At 38.7% G+C, this 17,842-nt stretch overlaps 1 long non-coding RNA gene across 3 annotated transcripts in view; it reads left to right on the top strand.

Moving 5' to 3' along the window:
• Positions 1–6,180, top strand: part of LOC131410272 (uncharacterized) — a 220,920-nt gene extending 214,740 nt beyond the window's left edge. For all 3 annotated transcript variants that reach the window (XR_009221205.1, XR_009221206.1, XR_009221207.1), the window contains exon 3: positions 122–6,180. This is a non-coding gene — a long non-coding RNA (uncharacterized LOC131410272). The remainder of the gene's footprint in view (positions 1–121) is intronic.
• Positions 6,181–17,842: the final 11,662 nt, after the last annotated feature.

Genomic DNA, 17,842 nt, shown 5'->3' with positions numbered 1-17,842 from the left:
AGTAATGGGGGAGGCAGTGGGTATGTGTGTTGGGGCGTATGGTCAGAGTCTAACTAGGAAAACAGAAACAGCTTCAAGTATTTTAGTGGAGGAAATTTATTGCAGGAAATTGTTTATACAGGTGACAGAGGAGCTGAGAACCAGACAGAGGATGAAGAGGTAATCCAGAGATCAGTAAGAGCAGGAAGCCACTGCCTTCTGAGGTTGGAGGACAAAGTGAGAGGTGGTGTTACTGGAGCCCAGGGGCTAGGGCTGCTGGAAAGAAGCTGGAAATCAGGTGGGGCTTTTCAGGAGGACTCGATCTTCCGAGGAAGCGCAGCCACTGCTGGAGAGGCCTCTGGAGGCGAAGTGAGATTGAGAGAAGTACCCTGGCTTCTCCCTTCCCTCCCACTTTCTCTTCCCCATTCAGCGCCTCCAATTCATCAAACCCAAAGAAGCCAGCTCAGCTGAAACACAGAGCAGGTGGAGTGAGGGATGGATCTGAGAGAAAACAGAAGTAGGATTGGCATAGAACATGTTGCCAAAGAGCCTATGAAGAAACACCCACGGAAGAAAGAATCCGTTTTAAATACTTGCCAATCTCTGTGGAAACCAATTCCAGATTGGAGCCAATGGGGCAAAATTTTTTCCTGTCTTTAGCTCCTTTCTCTCTCTATGCCGCAAGCCCTCAGGGGTCAGAGGCTGTAGCCAGTAAATTGAGTATGTTCCTGGAGATGCTGACAGAATAAAAGAGGAAGAATCTGCCTTCTGCCTCCTTTTCCACTGCTGGATTCCCACCCACCACGGGCTTGAGCTAGGGGAAGTAGAAGATTTAACTCTGAATGAAATTCGGGCTTTCAGTTATTACATTGGAGCACACATTAATTACTAAAACAAGTCTGTTTTAGGCAGCACTGACACGACTGAGGACATTATCTGAGATAATAACCTATGCGGCCAGATAACCTACGGGGCCTGCCCTAGAGTTCATCTAAAGTAGTGGGAACAAATAAGCCTCCTCATGCTGAACAGTTATGCAAAGAAAGTTGTGAGAGAAGAACACAATTTAGTTGTGTTAGAACCCTTTTAATCCCATCTATGCATGGGAAGCTTTGTGACTGGTCTTTTTGAAGCTCTTCTCACTTGACTAGAGGTGACAACAAAGATTCCACACTCCTCCCTTTATACTCAGTAGTGGGTTGGGGCCAATGGTCGTGTAAATGCTTTTTCTTTTTTTTTTTGCTACCTCCACCATAGGAACTGAAATGTGGGAATGGTTGGCCTCTATTATTTTGGGGGCTTCAGCCACAACTCAGACTAAAACATTCTATTTTAACATTCTTTAATAGTCATACTTGGAATGATTAAGTCTTTAGCGTCAGTAGAAAAGAAAGAGTGTATAAGATATGTTTAGTTATGAAAATATAAAGAAAGCACTACCTAAGAATACTCACCTTTTGTGATTGTTGAAATTCATGTCTCTTCCACGTGGACACTTGTCTGGAATTCTGAAGAATCCTGTATAAGGCACACCTGCTCCACAAACTAATATAATTCTAGATGAGAATTGGAACAAGTCAGCTTGAAATCAGAGTCGTGACCCCATGAGAAAAACGATGCACAGCAAGGAAGTCGATTCTCAGAAGTCCCTGCTGATTTTGGAACAGAGACTGTCATAAGCCCATGATTGAAGGTGTTATCACAGAAAGGGGTGGGAATGGAAAGATCCCAACTTCAGATACTGAGGTACTGAAAGTATTGAATCTCTTCTTGGAGAGGGAATGCTGTATGATCTTAGATGAGAAGTATGGAGGGCTGGGACATATTAGGAGGGTCTTCACTTTGAAGGGAGCGATTGACCCCTAATTAGGCAAAGAAGAGATTTTAAAGGTAGGAATTGAGATGTTAAAGCAGCCTTGGGAGATCTGGGGAAAAGTGAGAGAGGATCCAGAAAGTAGAGCCAAAAACTACCTTTAAGACTAGGTGATCACACCTCAGAGACTCAGTAACTCTGGGGAGGAGGAGGGATTGGCAAGAGATTGGGCTGGTATTTCACCCAATACTTTTCTCTGCCTTTAGGCAAGAAAACTGCTCATCCTTATTGAGCAAGAACTACCCAAAGTTTGTCCACTGTCAGGGGAAGCCAGGCCTACATCTGGACCAAGCAATCTTGTTTGGGTGGAGTGGATGAGGTCAGTGATGCTGGGAGAAAGGGGAGTGTCCTGAGAAAACAAGTAGTGATTCTCTAGTGGAAAAGTATGAGCACTTCACCAGGATTTAGGCCCAACCTACATGATTTTGGCTAGCCTAGTACTCTGAAGAAACAGATTCCAGATGTTAACTTGGTTCCCACATTCTGGGATGGGCAGGTTGTGTGGGGTGCAGTAAGATGCCAGCAAATGTCATTTATAGGAACGCAAAGTTTACTTTGGGAGAAATGGAGCAGAGTGCCGCGTGTGGGTGCGTGCACGTGCGCACACACACACAATTTACAGGGAAGAAAACGAATGAAAAGGCTCAGCAGACTAGGATTAGAGCGGTCAGCGTTGGAGTGTGGTGTTAGAGGAATATGCACGGATTGTGACACTTGGGGAGGTCTGTGAGCCATGCAATGAGAGGAATGCGTTTGGAAGGAATCACATTAAGAAGAGCAGAGGATCCTTGAGAATCTGCCAGCTTCTGCCACGTGAACACTATTGAGGGAATGGTGGCCCAGTCAATGCCTGCCCATCTCCATCCGTGTGACTGAAGCCTGCAACAGGAGAGGAGCCACAACAGCTATCCTTCTAGTAGATATCTGTGAGGACCTCCATCAAGAGCTGATGTAATAGGCAAAAGCGATGCCTGCTCAGCTCTGTCTGAACCCCTCAGTATGGATCTCCTCTTTGGAGTGACCCAGAACACTTACAAGTTCCAACGTCACTCCCAACCTCATCTACAGAATACAAACAAACACAGAAATTTAGGCCCTTGACAAACAAGGGATGTGGGACACGGGAGAGAAAACCCTAAGGCCTTTGTTTGGTGTGACTGAAGAGAAACGACTTGATATTCTTTCCCAGAGCTAGGACATGCGGAAACACGGCCCTGTGTACCATCTCTGTCACATGAGCAACAAAATCACGTTTTCTGAAGTCATCTCCCTACCCCATAACTCACATTGCTATTTTAATGAAAGCAATTAATATTCTACTTCAACTTGGATTTTTAAAGAGGGCCCAAAATATGGCTGTCACCAAGATTTTTATCATTTGCATTTCTCTTTGACACCATAGTGCACACTATCTCCCTAATCTCAGTATCAGCAAATGTTATCTAGAGGTTTATAGGTGTTGCTGAAACCATACGCTTTCTGCTCCCACATCCTGGCTTGAGGTATGGTTAGCAAGTAATCTCTAAAAGATCAGATAGACTACTTTTTGACAGAACTTGTTTTAATTTGAATGATCCAGAAGTACAGGCAGAAAAAGTCAAAGATTATTTTGTGATTATTAACAATTTATGAATATTTAACATAATACTACATTGGACATAGATTTACTTTGCTGTCTTAAAAGTACTTTCATATACAAGCCTAGAAATACATTTGGTCCAACTCTGGAAAACTTATACTGAAGTCCTTAGAGCAGATAGCTCTGCAGCTGCTGAATTTAAGTCCTGTCTTGGTCAGGGGAGAGAAAGGGCCAGCATGAACTAATATTGGAAGATAGTAAGTGGGAATCTCTTCTGAGTAATTCCACAGAGGGCCCACGTCCTCTGTGCATATTTGAGTGTCTTATAGTAACCTCTTAGGCTGGTAGTGAAAACATTAGGAAATTGCTGCGCTTGGAAAATTCTCTATATCTACTTGTTTTTGTTGTTTAAGTAGATAAAGCAGTTAGACTGCTATTAGAGGTAACTGGCTTTATAATTTCAATTTGTCAAAATTAATCTCTTTTGAGTTATACAAACATACACACAAATGCAAATCTGCCAAAAATATTTTTAACTAATTAAAAAATTTATTAATCATTTTTTTTTTTTTAGATTTTATTTATTTATTTATTTTCCCCCCAAAGCCCCAGTAGATAGTTGTATGTCATAGCTGCACATCCTTCTAGTTGCTGTATGCGGGACGCGGCCTCAGCATGGCCGGAGAAACGGTGTGTCTGTGCGCGCCTGGGATCCGAACCCGGGCCGGAGCAGCGGAGCTCGCGCACTTAACCGCTAAGCCACGGGGCCGGCCCCTATTAATCATTTTTTACCTAAAAGTCCCCCAAGAGTGAATGTAAACTTGCAAATTAGATCTTAAAGAGGATTTAAAGAAAAATCTCATGGAGGTCTCAAACCACAAGAGATAATTTTTTAACCCAAAAATTCATCTAGCCTTAGAAGCATTTGAAAAGTACTAATTTCCTTTTGGGAATTTCCATATGAAACACCACTATTCTCATATTCCATCTTGCTTGTATTTTTAAACATGAAATGGCAGATTTGGTGAAATACGAAAGGAACTAAATGTTTTAAAATTTTGGATGGAAGGTTTCTTTTTGAGAGGGAGGGGATTTTTGATTTTACAACTATTTTCAGATTTACTTCGGATGTAGCTCCAAGATTATAGAGAGTGAAAAATCAGAAAGTGAGACTCCATTAACTTAGTGATAGACTATCCTCTACATAGAGGTCAACACCTCTCTCCCCATGGTGGGGCACATTGGTTGCTAGCAGCAGAGACCAACTCTTTCTGACTTAAGCATATAAAGACTTTGTAGGAAGGATGCTAGATAGCTCACAGATTCCAAGGAATTGCTGAATCACCAAACCTCTGGAAGGACAGGAGCTGGAACAGCTGCAGTGAACTGTCAGGAATTCGCTGACAGTGTCTTCTCCGGACAGTGCCCTTGGAAAAACTCAGCTCCAATGGCTTCCATCTGTTTTTCATGCTGTTATAAATAGATGCAGCCTCCCAGGAAAGAAAGTCCAATTGGTCTGGCCTGGGTCACATGGCCTTCTTTCAGCACCCTTGAGATAATCCCGTGGGACTAGAAAAATGGGGAGGGATATGGTCCTTCAAAGGAAAAGTTGACGTTGTTTCCAAGAGAAGGGGTAAGGGCGACTGGGCCAGCATCCCCTGTACTGTGGCAAAGCAGAACCACAAAAAGGAGTTTTATTTCCTGCTGCCCCTTGAGCCTTGTCATCTAACACAAAGTCAACATGAATGCAGGTAAAAAGACAATATGCTGATTAAAAATCTGCTTCTTTATCATGCTTTTTATGTTCTTCTTCTGATGTTTTTATATGGATTCTCAGTGGAAAATTCTGGTAGGAAAGGCACTGAGCTGAAGGAAAGGCATAGATTGGGACGGTTGGGTGGCCAAAGCAAGCTGACAACAATGACATCTCCTTCTTTCTCAGACATACATCCCTCTTGTTAGAAGAACTTAATAAAACAAGCCCAATCTACTTTCTGCTTATTTTCCACCCATAATTATAAGAATAACATGCACTATAATTCATGCAAATTATCTGCAAATCTTAATAAGAGTAACTACAAACCAGTGCAATCAACATTCTATACATACTTACCTTGACACTGGGAATTACCATGTATTTAAGTGTAACGACATAAACTCTTCCTGTCTGATTATAGTCACATAATCAGATGGTTTCTATATCAGACATGCATTTAATTAAAACAATGTGTCAATGGTGGGTATATAGGAAATGATTTAGATAATTAATGATAAACACTGACTTTACAAACAACTTTATTTTTATATACTCCCATCCTCCGTCCACTCTATCCAGAGTTCTGAGGTTCTTGTCTTTTGTGAAGAACAGTCTCGAACAATATACATATTTCTTTTAGGAAAAGTCCCCACAATTTGGCTGACTTATAGGCAAAGGTGGATTTACTTTGAAGAAAATGAAGCTTTAGTTTTAGTACTCCTCACTTATATGGACTCCTTCCAAGACCCTGTAGCTAACTTTGTATTTTTGTAGAATTTTTTCTTAAAAAAGAATCCCTGAAATTGTATTACTTTAGGCCTCAGAAAACCTGGATCTGCCCTGCTTATATATTTTGTGTATGTAACCAACATAATGTCAGCTATCCCTTCAGCCATGCCCTGATTATGTTTCAGGGCTGCACCAACGCAGATTTAGAACATTGTACATTCAATGGTTTTGTCAAGAAATCCAATAAACATGGAAGATTTTTGTGTGTGTACTTTTTTGGGGAGGATATGGGGAAGGAGGCCTGGGGGAGGCGGGGGAGGGGAGGAACTGAGTAGAAGTGAGAGTTCTATGTTACATAACATACAGCATTTGAAAAACATATCATACTAGATATACATGTTCACTGGACTTCTTTCTTGGCCTCGCCTCTATCAAGGTTCTGCTGGGGTTTTTTTTTTTTTTCTTGCCTCCCTTTCTCTGGATCTTCTTTCTCCTTTTGCATTTTCCCAGAGGCCTTCAAGCTCCTTTGCCCTGTGTTACAAAGAGCCATCCGGTTCTCTCACTATCCTACCCCCGCATGCTTGCTCATCCGTCACAGGACCTTAGAACACAAGGCCACATTTAATTGGCCTCTGATCTTTAGAAAACACTTTAATGAAAATCTTTTACTTGAGTTTGCCCTCTGGTTTCTCAAATCTCACTGAAATGACTCTTCAGAGTATTTTGTTTTCCAAAAATGTACATTGCTTGCACCAAGAGGAATTTTGGGAACTGAAATATTCTCTCCCTCCATCTTTTTGCATGCATATTTTTACATTTGAACTGCATTTAATTGAAAAACACTTGGGATCAGATGCTTTGCTGCTGGATTACTGTCTTGTCTCTTCATCTCCTATCCCAGCATTAGTAGCATATAGTAGAGGCTCAATAAATGAAGGCTGAATGTTTAGTGAATGAAATTACCATTTTTATAAGAGGTGGCATATTGGTGTCTACATTTTTAATATGGCTTGATACAGAAGCTACAGGAAACACACACCTTGACTGGGATCTTTCCCCAGAGAGTTCACAGAATCTATAGATTGAAAGAACAAAGAAAGGAAAAGAAAAGAAAACCAAATCAAGCTAATCTATCTGTTTACAACTTGAGTGATTAATAACAGGAGCATTTTGAACTAACTCACTCCTGCTGTTGACATATGTATGTTTCCATATCATTTTACAAACAATGCTTAATAGGCTTTGGAATTTTCACAAAAAAGATATATTCTATAGAAAAATAATCTAACTTTTAGTGGTTTTTTATCCTGCAAATAAGAAAATACAGAGATATAAAATGTAAAATGGTGAAGAATAGACTTTATGATAAAGAAAAGAGCTGACAACGCTTTTTGTTCCTCTCAAATATTCCGAATCCTACTGAATTTTATCATACAGTGAAAAGCAATTTTCAAAATAGCAGCAGAAACAAAGTATTTTTAGGCCCCTGAAATGGTTTTCTACTTTGTAGGGCTCCTGGCTTGTACCAAATTGTAACATATCTTTTTCTTTAATTAGTGCCAATTCTCTTCTCAAAGAGGAGACATATTTTCTGACTCCACCAACGTGTCCCCTGGTATCATCTGTCACTGTTGTCTCATCCTTAGAGTTGATTGCGACCAACTCTTTGATTCAGGTTAGGAAGAATGTACTAGTCAGGGATGAAGCTTCTGGCTCTCGTGCCAAGGCATTGTATCAGGCATGTCTTAGATCAGCTTTTGTCACATAGCCACTTGATTTGGGATGAAGAGAATGAAGGCCATGAAGATGTTCTTATCATGCTGGTGTGGGTGTATAATTGGGTCTGTTGAAGGAATGTGTAAATGGAGAAACTCAGTATATTAGTGGCTGTCTTACTATCAACCATTTCCTTAAATAAGCTTACTAGACTTTAGTTAAATCTACTCTTAGAGACTGAGATTACTGTTTCTGAGAGACAACATTAACACCAGAATTTTCCATGATAAATCATGACTTGGGAACTTTTTTGGTTCAGCGTATTTTATAAGGCATGAGATTTAATAGAATAAAATAGAGATTAAAAGGAAAGCACACACATTTTTCTTCCTTTTACAGGTTCCCATGACACTGTTTATTGTAACTCCATCTCCCATTCCTCCTCAAGAAGTTTAGTCATCATACTTTTTCTTAGCATAGACATCAACTGAAAATCTGAACCTAAAGTATTTTTAGGGACAGATTGACAGGAACTGGATTTAGTATTAGGAGACATTGCTAGTTTGGGACAATATGTTCTTTTAAAAAGTGCACACAGCCTGAGACTTCTGTAAGAATTTATTTTATAAATTCGAAAGTAAATAAAGCAAACATAAGAAAAATTTTCCTTTACCTTGTTTTTTTTCTTGGTATTAGAGTAGTTTTTAAAAAATGACAGCAGCCTCCGTTTATCGCTTAACCTGTTGATGTAACCATAGTGTATCATTGATTTCCAATTTTCAGGCAAACTGTTCTTGCTGGTGGAAGCCCAAGTCTATTCATTTATTAGTGGATATACTCAAAGGAGGGAGATAAGCCCATTGATCCAGCAGCTCACCAGCTGGTAAATATTTAATGTTTATTCCCATCACTGAAATTATTTAAAGTTTGGGTATCGACAGTCATTCACATGCATAGATTGGTGTGACCTGCAGTACGTAGCATAGTCTCCCGCAGGCCACAGGCATTTAATCAGGCATGATTCATTTAATCTTCGTAGATTGACTTACTTGCTATGTAGTAGTTTTGCAGCATTATTTTCCAGATGGCTGTCCTACATCCAGATTTGAATTTCAGTTCATCTTGGTGTCTTTTGGTGGAAGGATTATGTAAGACATTTGACCTCTACTCTTTCTCACCAATTGAACATTATTAGAACTTTAACATCCTCAAGTGTGCTTGAGAATTGTTGACCTTTATAATTACCATGACACCTGTGTCTTCTCGTGCTGTTTCTTACTAGAGATCCTTTACTGCATCAAGAGAAAGATTCTGCTTTCAGATTTTCACCACTGCAACAAATACTTTTGCTTCATGCCATTGTAGTTATTCACGTTTTAGTGCTTAAAACTTGCTTTTTATTTTGAGATCCTTGGCAGTTTGCCCAGCCTTAGTCTTCGAAGCCACTGTCATCTTCCCAGCCATCGTATACCTGCTGGCCCTTTCAGGGGAGCATGAATACCCAGAAGTAGTGAAGACAGTTCTCCTGGAAACTCACATTCTGCTGGGTTGGTTCTGATCAACTAGAATCTTGATTTCAAGATCACTTGGATTTTTGGCCCTTGCATTGATTCCTGCCTTTTTCCCTTGGATTTGACACTTGGCTTCTGTCTCTGGGCCTTCGAATCTCATTTTCTCCCAGTAGTTTTTGGTCCAGTTGTTCCCCCTGGCTCTGAGTATTCACAGCCTCTACTTTTCTCCTTTAAGCCTAGAGAATCTGATCCTAATCCTACCCAAATGTTTGATCCGCAACGCAGTTGAGTCAGACCAGCAGCCCCTTCAAGAGGAAAAAAATCGTATATTGTTTGACCATTTCTATGTCCTTTACAACAAAACAGGTATAAGACTCTTGCTTTCTTGTTAGAGGCTTCAGATTCTCTGTGCTATTATAGCAGGGTTTATACTTCTATTTTAATAATTGTAAATTAATGTTAACTACATTAAAAATTCAACTACATTAAAAAGTTTACTCATTAAAAATTACACGTTCCACTGGCTTCTCTACAAAATTAGTTTTACTATTTCTCTCATCTTTTGGGGAAACTCCCAAGAGTCTGAGAGAAGTAGAATCTCTAAGCAAACTTTTGGCTAGTCATACTTGTGAAGTGGACAGAAAATTGGAAAACTGTAATATTCTACCTATTATATGTTTAATTCATCAAGTGCATTTTTAAAGAAACATATCTTTTTGCTTGGTTCTAGTAGTGATTGTTAAAATACTCGAGAAGGTAATGTTTTGTTTAAAAAAAGTCCCTGGAGGCAGACTGCCTGTGTCCCAAACCTGGCTCTGAGTGGTCTTGGACAATTCACTTAATTATTTGAGACTTGGTTTCTTCATCTCTAAATGATAACGTTTTGAGTATAAAATGAGATAATGTATGAAGTGTTTAGCATGAGGTCTTGTCCATAATAAGAACTAAATAAATGTTATTATGATATGTATGTTATATCAGTTAGAATGCTTTCATCTAAAAGTAACAGAAATCCTGACTCAAATTGGCTTAAACACTAAGGAAATTTACTTTCTCATATAACAGGAAGACCAGTGGTAGGAGCCTGGTTACTGCCCTTAACGGCTGATTGAGTCCATAGCTCAATGATGTTTGATATTCATGTTCTTTCCATCTGTGATCTGCAATTCTTAGTGGTGGCTTCATGCATAGATGACAAAATGGCCACTGTAGTTTCTGGACATGAAAACATCCAGTAGAACAGGGAAACTATTCCATCTTGCAGATCTCTTAAGCAGGGATACTTTTCCCAGAAGCTCCCAAGAAGACATGTTTATACTTTCCTTTGGTCTGAGTTGAGTCACAAGCCTGTTACTGAACCAACCACTAAAAAAGGAAGTGCGATTCCCCTTAGAACTAAGTACGCCTTCTGGATATGAAGACGGGGTCTGCTTTCTCTGAGGGAAGAAGTGCATGTTCCAAGATTGTATAAACAACCTCAATGACATAAGAACTTCTTCAGAGTCTGGTGTTAAGAGTAAAAAAAAAGTTATCTGTATCTTTGGGAAATGTGTCATATTGATATCACTGAAGGAAAAGCACCAAGAAATAGGTCTTCCTTGCTAATCCTTAGAGTGATTTTCAAAATCCTAATTTTTGCAGAATAAAGAAGTTCAATATAGAATTTTGGCACGTGTCACATTTAAAATAGGATAGTTAGTAAAATATTGAGTCTTCATTATCAATTTTTAAATTAAATAATTCCAATTTAATTTGCCTGAGCATTTCACATTCTTTTGATCTGATGCTTAATGTGCCCATGTAGGAAGGCAGAGCAAGTATAAATATCTTTATTTCACAGATGTACTTAGGGATAGAAAGGTAAAGTGATTGTACTTAACACCATTCTTCTGACACTGACCCCAGGCCTTTTCATTATCTCATGCACTCTGTGTCTATTGTTTTCCTTGATGTTCTGTCTTTTTAACTAGAGGGTATACTTTTTAAGGTAAAGGATGTATCTCCTATGTATTCTAATGTCTAGTATTTTAGGATTTAGGAAATGTTTGTTAATTGTAATGATCTGCTGAACTAAGGCAAAATGAAAAATCTGAGTTTGAATCTTTCCTTGACAGTGATACACCTGTTGACAAAGCAATTAATCTCTGTCTGGGTCAGTCTTAGAGGGCATTTGCATATGCAAGTAACCCCATTTTCCTACAAAATAAAAAAAGGCAGTTTGGTGCTTAATTTCCTCTTCTTGACTTTTTGTGGCTATTTCATAGGATTTCTCACAAGCTAGGTTTGTTTCAAAGACTTGAAACTATTAACATACCAAAAAAACCGAAGATTATAAAGTAAGTCAAAGACGGATGTGAACAAAGCCAAAATTCAATCCAACCAAAACAAACAAAAAAGAAAATCAGAAACCATTCCGCAGAAGCAGACAGAATAACCAGCTTCCAAATAGGGTTTTTTCAGGAGAGAAGAGCACAATCAATTGGAATTGGATCAACCTAACATATGCAGTTTAGGGTAAGATAACAGCATCAGCATCAACAAAATCTACCATAATTAAATCGTTTAAGACATCTGAGACCAAACACTTTCTGTCAAAAATAAATTTAATTCTATTAAATTATGTTATTGTAATCTAAGAATAACTTTCTAAATGAATTAAATGGAACAGTACTAAGTTTTCTTCTGGCCTGCATTTGTGACTGATACACCATTGACCCCACCGGACCCGCCTGTGTGGGTCTTGCTCCCTCCGTGGGCTTAGTTGGGAGGATTCCTCCATGAATGGACCAGGATAAAAAAATAAAGGCTAGAATCTAAATGCGGATAGATAAAGATGTGGCTTTCTACCAACATTTACCTGTTTGGAGACATTTGAAAAGTAGGCTAATTGTTCTTTTTTTTTTCCCCCATTTTTACCTTGAACTCTCTCTCATTCCAAGATTGTTTTGGTTTTGATCAATGTTTTGAATATAACCAAAGTTAATGAGGTCATCTGCATGGACAGTTGCTGCAGAGGCTTTTTGTAGGCAATAAATTTATTCTGCGGTGTGTGGTCTGCACAAGTCCACAGGAAGAAAAATACTGACATAAAAATATGTATTAGTATTCAATCAGTGTATGACACTTCCCAGTAATGTATGAATAAAAATATAAGAATAAAAATGTTTCTTTCCAGCTAATTATTAAAGGAGATCACTATTTAAATGTGGTATAATATATATTTTTTATGAAGGCTATTTGTACACAATTGTACATTCAGTTTTGGTGAATGAAAGAGAAAAATTGGGGGGCTAAGAAGAGTATACTGTTTCTGTTAGCACATATGTCTTTAGTTTTGATTAAAAAAAAGAAAATGAGCATTTTTAAAACCCAAAAGTGGGCAATTTCTATTATGGTAAATGTTGCATTATTCAACATATATGTATTGAATTCATTGATTATCTAGTTCCTTTCTCTTCTTTTTTAAATCTGCCTTCATTTCAGTCACTTCACCAGAGAAAATATACATTAAAGATTAAAAAAGAATGAACTAACTATGATGACTAAAGTTTTATTGTTTGAAATGCATTATAATCACCCATCCTTGCCTTGTCTCCTCATTCGTTAAGGCCACTTCCAACCCTGAGCATCACTAAATTTTAATAATGTGCTGAATTGCTTGTGTTAACCTCTTGGCTGTTTTAGTCTAGTAAGGCATGGTGGACCCATTTTAATTGACAGTGATTCTACCCCAATTAAATGCAAACAACTCTGACATGTTACTTTTCAGCCAGTATATTTTCATAAAATATTTCTTCACTCTAGGAGAAACCAAATTTGAAATCATACTTTAGGTAAAGATACAAGGTATTTGAAAGTCTTGATATAATTTCTGATTCCTTCTAGGAAACATTAGCTGTAGTTTCAGCAATACCTTCCATTATTAATCTTATTGCTAAATTATTAAATTTTTTTTTTAGGAAAATGGATTAATTTATTAAATCTGACAAGTTCTATTGATTTTAAATGGTAGGTAGATCTGTAAGCACTAGAGAGTCACTCAGTTATGCAGATCTTTGGAAAATATTTCCCTGAACTGTGAGAACGGCAGCTGTTGCTGGAGGAAGGCAGTGGATTCTTCTGATAAGACAAAGGGTGTGAAGGAATGCTGTTTGCTTGTGATGGTTTGAATGCGTCCAGGTTGCAATCAGGGGAATGGGCTAAATGACTTTAGAGATTTCTAGACCAAAGACTCAATAATTAACTTTTCCCATAATTAACTCTAATTGACCTTGTTCAGTATCAGCAATTTCAATCTCTGTATTCAGATTCCCATATGTTCCATGGCTTATTTTCATATGTAACCCAGATATGAAATAAAGTCTCTTTTGCTCCTGATATCTAAATATTGTTTTCTAAGTTGTTGTTAGTGCTGTCAAGTCGCTTCTGACTCCTAGCGACCCCACGTACAGCAGAGTATAACCCTGCCCAGTCTTTTTGCACCATCATCTCACCATCCAACACTCTATCAGACAATGCTCCACTACTGTTCACAGGCTTTTCATGGCTAAGTTTTTCAGAAGTAGGTGGCCAGATCCTTCTTCCTAGTCTATCTGAGCCTGGACGCTTCGCTGAAACCTGTCTGCCATGGTTGACCCTGCTAGTATTTGAAATACCGGTGGCATAGCTTTCAGCATCACAGCAACATGCAGCCGCCACAATATGACAACTGACAGATGGGTGGTGTGGCTCCCTGACTGGGAAAGGAAACCCAACTGCGGGGGTGAGAGCCAAATCTTAACCACTAGACCACCAGGGCTGGCTTGTTTTCTAAGACTCTTGCTCAAATCATAGTTTTGAGAGTCTAAAGCTTGCCTCATGATTTCTGTTAATTTTTGGAGCTTTCACTCATATAGTCCTCAATTTTTCTGCCTCTCTTTTATCTCACATCAACCAGAGTTCAAGATTATTTTCCTGCTTTCTTCAAAGTAACCCCCACCCCCCAAAAAACTTGCATAACCTAAACTCATAAAAACACTCAGCAGAACAAAGGAGGTTTCACTTCCTTATGCAGCAATTGGGGATCATAGCAAAAAAGAGAAATATACACAGGAATAGAGACGATAGGGGAGAATGGAAGGTCACTGGGCTAGCAGTGTTTTCCTCCTCATATTTTTTAAATCCAAATTTATTTAAGTGGTAACAGCTGGTCAAATGTTTTTCTAGCCTAATTCAGAAAGGATTACCTCCTGGGTTAACTAGTCACTTTGGCAAGACAGAGACTTATTAAACATATGTCATATTTGAGCGTTAGCTCTCCTTTCTGAAACATCAGCTGCAAATGAATCCCTTCTTCTTTCCTTTTATAGCCCCTCTCCCTTTAAAATTATCTTAAAAACTTGACTCCATGGCATAACAACTCATCTGGAACTCTTTCCATGTAGCCTGCCTGTTTATTTACAGAGTCATCTCTGGACATAGTCTCTGTAGCTTCACTCACATAGGATACAGTCTGGGAAAATAGGGCCAAAGTAAAATTCCAATTTGGGAATTTTGTCCAGTTGATGTTGATAAGCCCTGCTATTTCAGCTTGGTTTCTGTTAGGGATAAAGATGAAACTTTAGCTGAGAGGTAGCACGTTGAGACAAGTTAGCAAGGTAGAGTCCAGAATAAAGATATTTCCATTGAAATTGTTTTTCCCCTGCCCTTATAATCAAATCCTTGTTAAACCTATGGGACCACCTGGTACTGCTACTTAAGAAAACTCAAATGAACGCTTTTTGAAGCTTTTAATAAAAATTGATTTTAATACTCAAACGAAGGACTGTGCAAGATTTGGGTTTAAGTGGATGCTGGTCTAAATTAGAATAAACCATAGCTGAATATTTTCTTATAACTTGAGAAATGCTATTGAATGTCTTCTAATTGTTCTCCTAGCCACAGCTGAGTGTAGCAATTTTTTTTTTCTGAACTTATTGGAGAGTTTGCAAAACTTTGCTTATAATAGGGGCTTAAACAATTATAGGTTTGAATTGAGTAGGACTATGAAGCAATTACGTATTTAAATCTGTAGAGTGAAGCTCTGGTATTTGTTTAGTTATATGCTTCAGCAATGTGGCATATCTACTATAAATTTATCTTTCTTTTTATTAAACTTGCATTTACCTGCATGATAACTTCCTTTATTTCTTGGAAGGTATCTGATTTCATTGTATTTTGAGATTTGTTTCATCTTCCCTAATTTTTTTCGTTTAATCCAAGAATTAACTTTATTATCTCTTTTCTCCTTTTTCTTCCCTAAGAGCTACAACATTTTCATGATGCTTTAAATCGTACAGCACTGAATAGAATATAAATGGAATTCCAAACAAGCAAATGCACAATCTATCATCCCTTTCTGGGGCTGCCAGATATCAAAGGAAGTTTATTCTTTGCTTTCAGGGTTTTTACATATGCACATTATTTTCACTTACGCATTTAAAATACTTTATTGAGTTTTACGGTTTTCTGAGGCTCTTCTATTTTTACGTAAACTGATAGATTGAGTAAATAGACTATTTCTCTTTTGCTGTAATTCTGCAATTGGAGTATTCCAAAGAAATATGTTCCTTTCTGCAGAAAAACAATATAAATGTGCTTGATTTGGAGTTGCAGGGCCAGCAGCAAATTATTCAACACTAGGATTTCCAAGTAATGAGACCAATCCCATCATTTTACAGAAGAGGAGCTGAGACTCAGAAGAAAAGTGACTTATCTAAGTTAATGGAAGAGCTCAGTGCTCTTTTGGGTACCACCTGCTGCCTTTCCTCTGGAAATGTCTCCACATTCATTGAGCTCCTACTGCATACCAAGACTGTATCGGGGATATTTTTAAAATTAATTTTTTCAGCTTTATTGAGATATAATTGACATATAACATTATATACTTTAAAGTGTACAATATGATGATTTGATACACATATATATTGCAAAATAATTACCACAATAAGGTTAGTTAACACATCTATCACCTTATATAATATTTTTGTGTGTGGTAAGAACATTTAAGATCCACTCTCTCAGCAACTTTTAAGTATGTAACGCAGTATTGTTAACTATAGTTAACATGCTGAATATTAGATCCCCAGAACTTATTCATCTTAAAACTGAAAGTTTGCACTCTTTGACCAACATTTCTCCATTTTCCCCATCTCTTAGAACCTGGCAACCACCATTCTACTCTCTCTTTCTATGAGAGTTTGGCTTTTTTTTTTTTTTTTTTTTTTTTAGTTTTTAGATTCCACATATAAGTGAGATCATATAGTATTTGTCTTTCTGTGTCTGACTTTTCATTTAGCATAATTCCCTCAGGGTCCATCCATGTTGTTGCAAATTGTAAGATTTCCTTCTTTTTTATGGCTGAATAATATTTCATTTTCTTTATCCATTCATCTGTCAAAGGACACTTAGGTTGTTTCCATATCTTGGTCATTGTGCATAGTGCTACAATGAACATGGGAGTGCAGATATCTCTTTAAGATTCTGGTTTCATTTCTTTGAAATATATACACAGAATATAATCCAAGAAGTAGGAATGCTGGATCATATGGTAGTTCTATTTTTAATTTTTTAAGGAAACTCCATACTGTTTTCCATAGTGGCTGCACCAATCTACATTCCCACCAGCTGTGCACTAGGGTTCCCTTTTGTCCACATCCTCGCCAACACTTGTTTTCTATTGTCCTTTTTTTTGCTGAGGAAGATTAGTCCTGAGCTAACATCTATTACCAATCTTCCTCTTTTTTTACTTTTTGCTTGAGGAAGATTTTCCCAGAGCTAACATCTGTGCCAATCCTCCTCTATTTCGTATGTGGGTCACCACCAAAGCATGGCTGCCAACAAGTGGTGTAGGCCTGTGCCCAGGAACTGAACCTGGGCCCCCAAACTGGAGTGCATGGAACTTAATCACTAGGCCATGGGGTCGGCCCTCTATTGGCTTTTTGATAATTGTTGGCAGAGGTCGTTGAAGGGCATGACCCACAGTTGACCCACAAACTGGACCTGGGAAATCAGAGGCTCCTCGTTCCTGACCCCTGTCCTCGGAATGTACATTCTGCCCACCATTCCCACACTAGGTGCTGTTTCAAGGTTGTAGCCTTGAGAGAGTAAAGTGTTGTTGAGACCATCTGCACTTAATACATGACTGAATCCAGGTAAGGCATCTATATGAACTTTTAAGGTTCTGGTGGGTTGGTGTGGAGATCTACTCATCTTGTGGCCGCCCAAGACCAGCCTCATAGGCAAATTCTCTTGCTTATTAAACCTTCCACCTGCCAATCTGGAGTGGTCTGCCTCTTTCTTTCAACTCTCCTTGCCCTCTGTGTATGGAGGCCAGTTTGTGAACCAGCAATAATGGCCAAGAGGGGCTAGAGCCAGTTCATGGGCCTCTGCATGGTCCACAGGACTGAGGTCTATATGTCTACTACCCAATGCATGGTTGGGTGTGACTCCTCCTGGTTCCCTTGGCATATAGTGCTGGTGACGGACCCAAAGCCAAATGGGACTGTAGCCAGATCTTCAGGGTTATGGAGTTTCCATTTTTGTAGCTAGGACCACAGTTGGCAAGTCAGCTGCCTGGTTGCAAGTCTGTCTTCTCAAAACGTCTCTCCTGGGTCTTGGACTGCACTGTGGTTTCACAGTCTCCTACCTGGATCCAAAAGCTCCCCTGAGGGCACTTTTCT

This window comes from Diceros bicornis, chromosome 9 (assembly GCF_020826845.1).
Source record: "Diceros bicornis minor isolate mBicDic1 chromosome 9, mDicBic1.mat.cur, whole genome shotgun sequence".
In the NCBI taxonomy this organism is placed as follows: domain Eukaryota; kingdom Metazoa; phylum Chordata; class Mammalia; order Perissodactyla; family Rhinocerotidae; genus Diceros; species Diceros bicornis.
The sequence above is the reverse complement of the archived record's forward strand: the minus strand, read 5'-3'. Positions and strand labels throughout refer to the sequence as shown.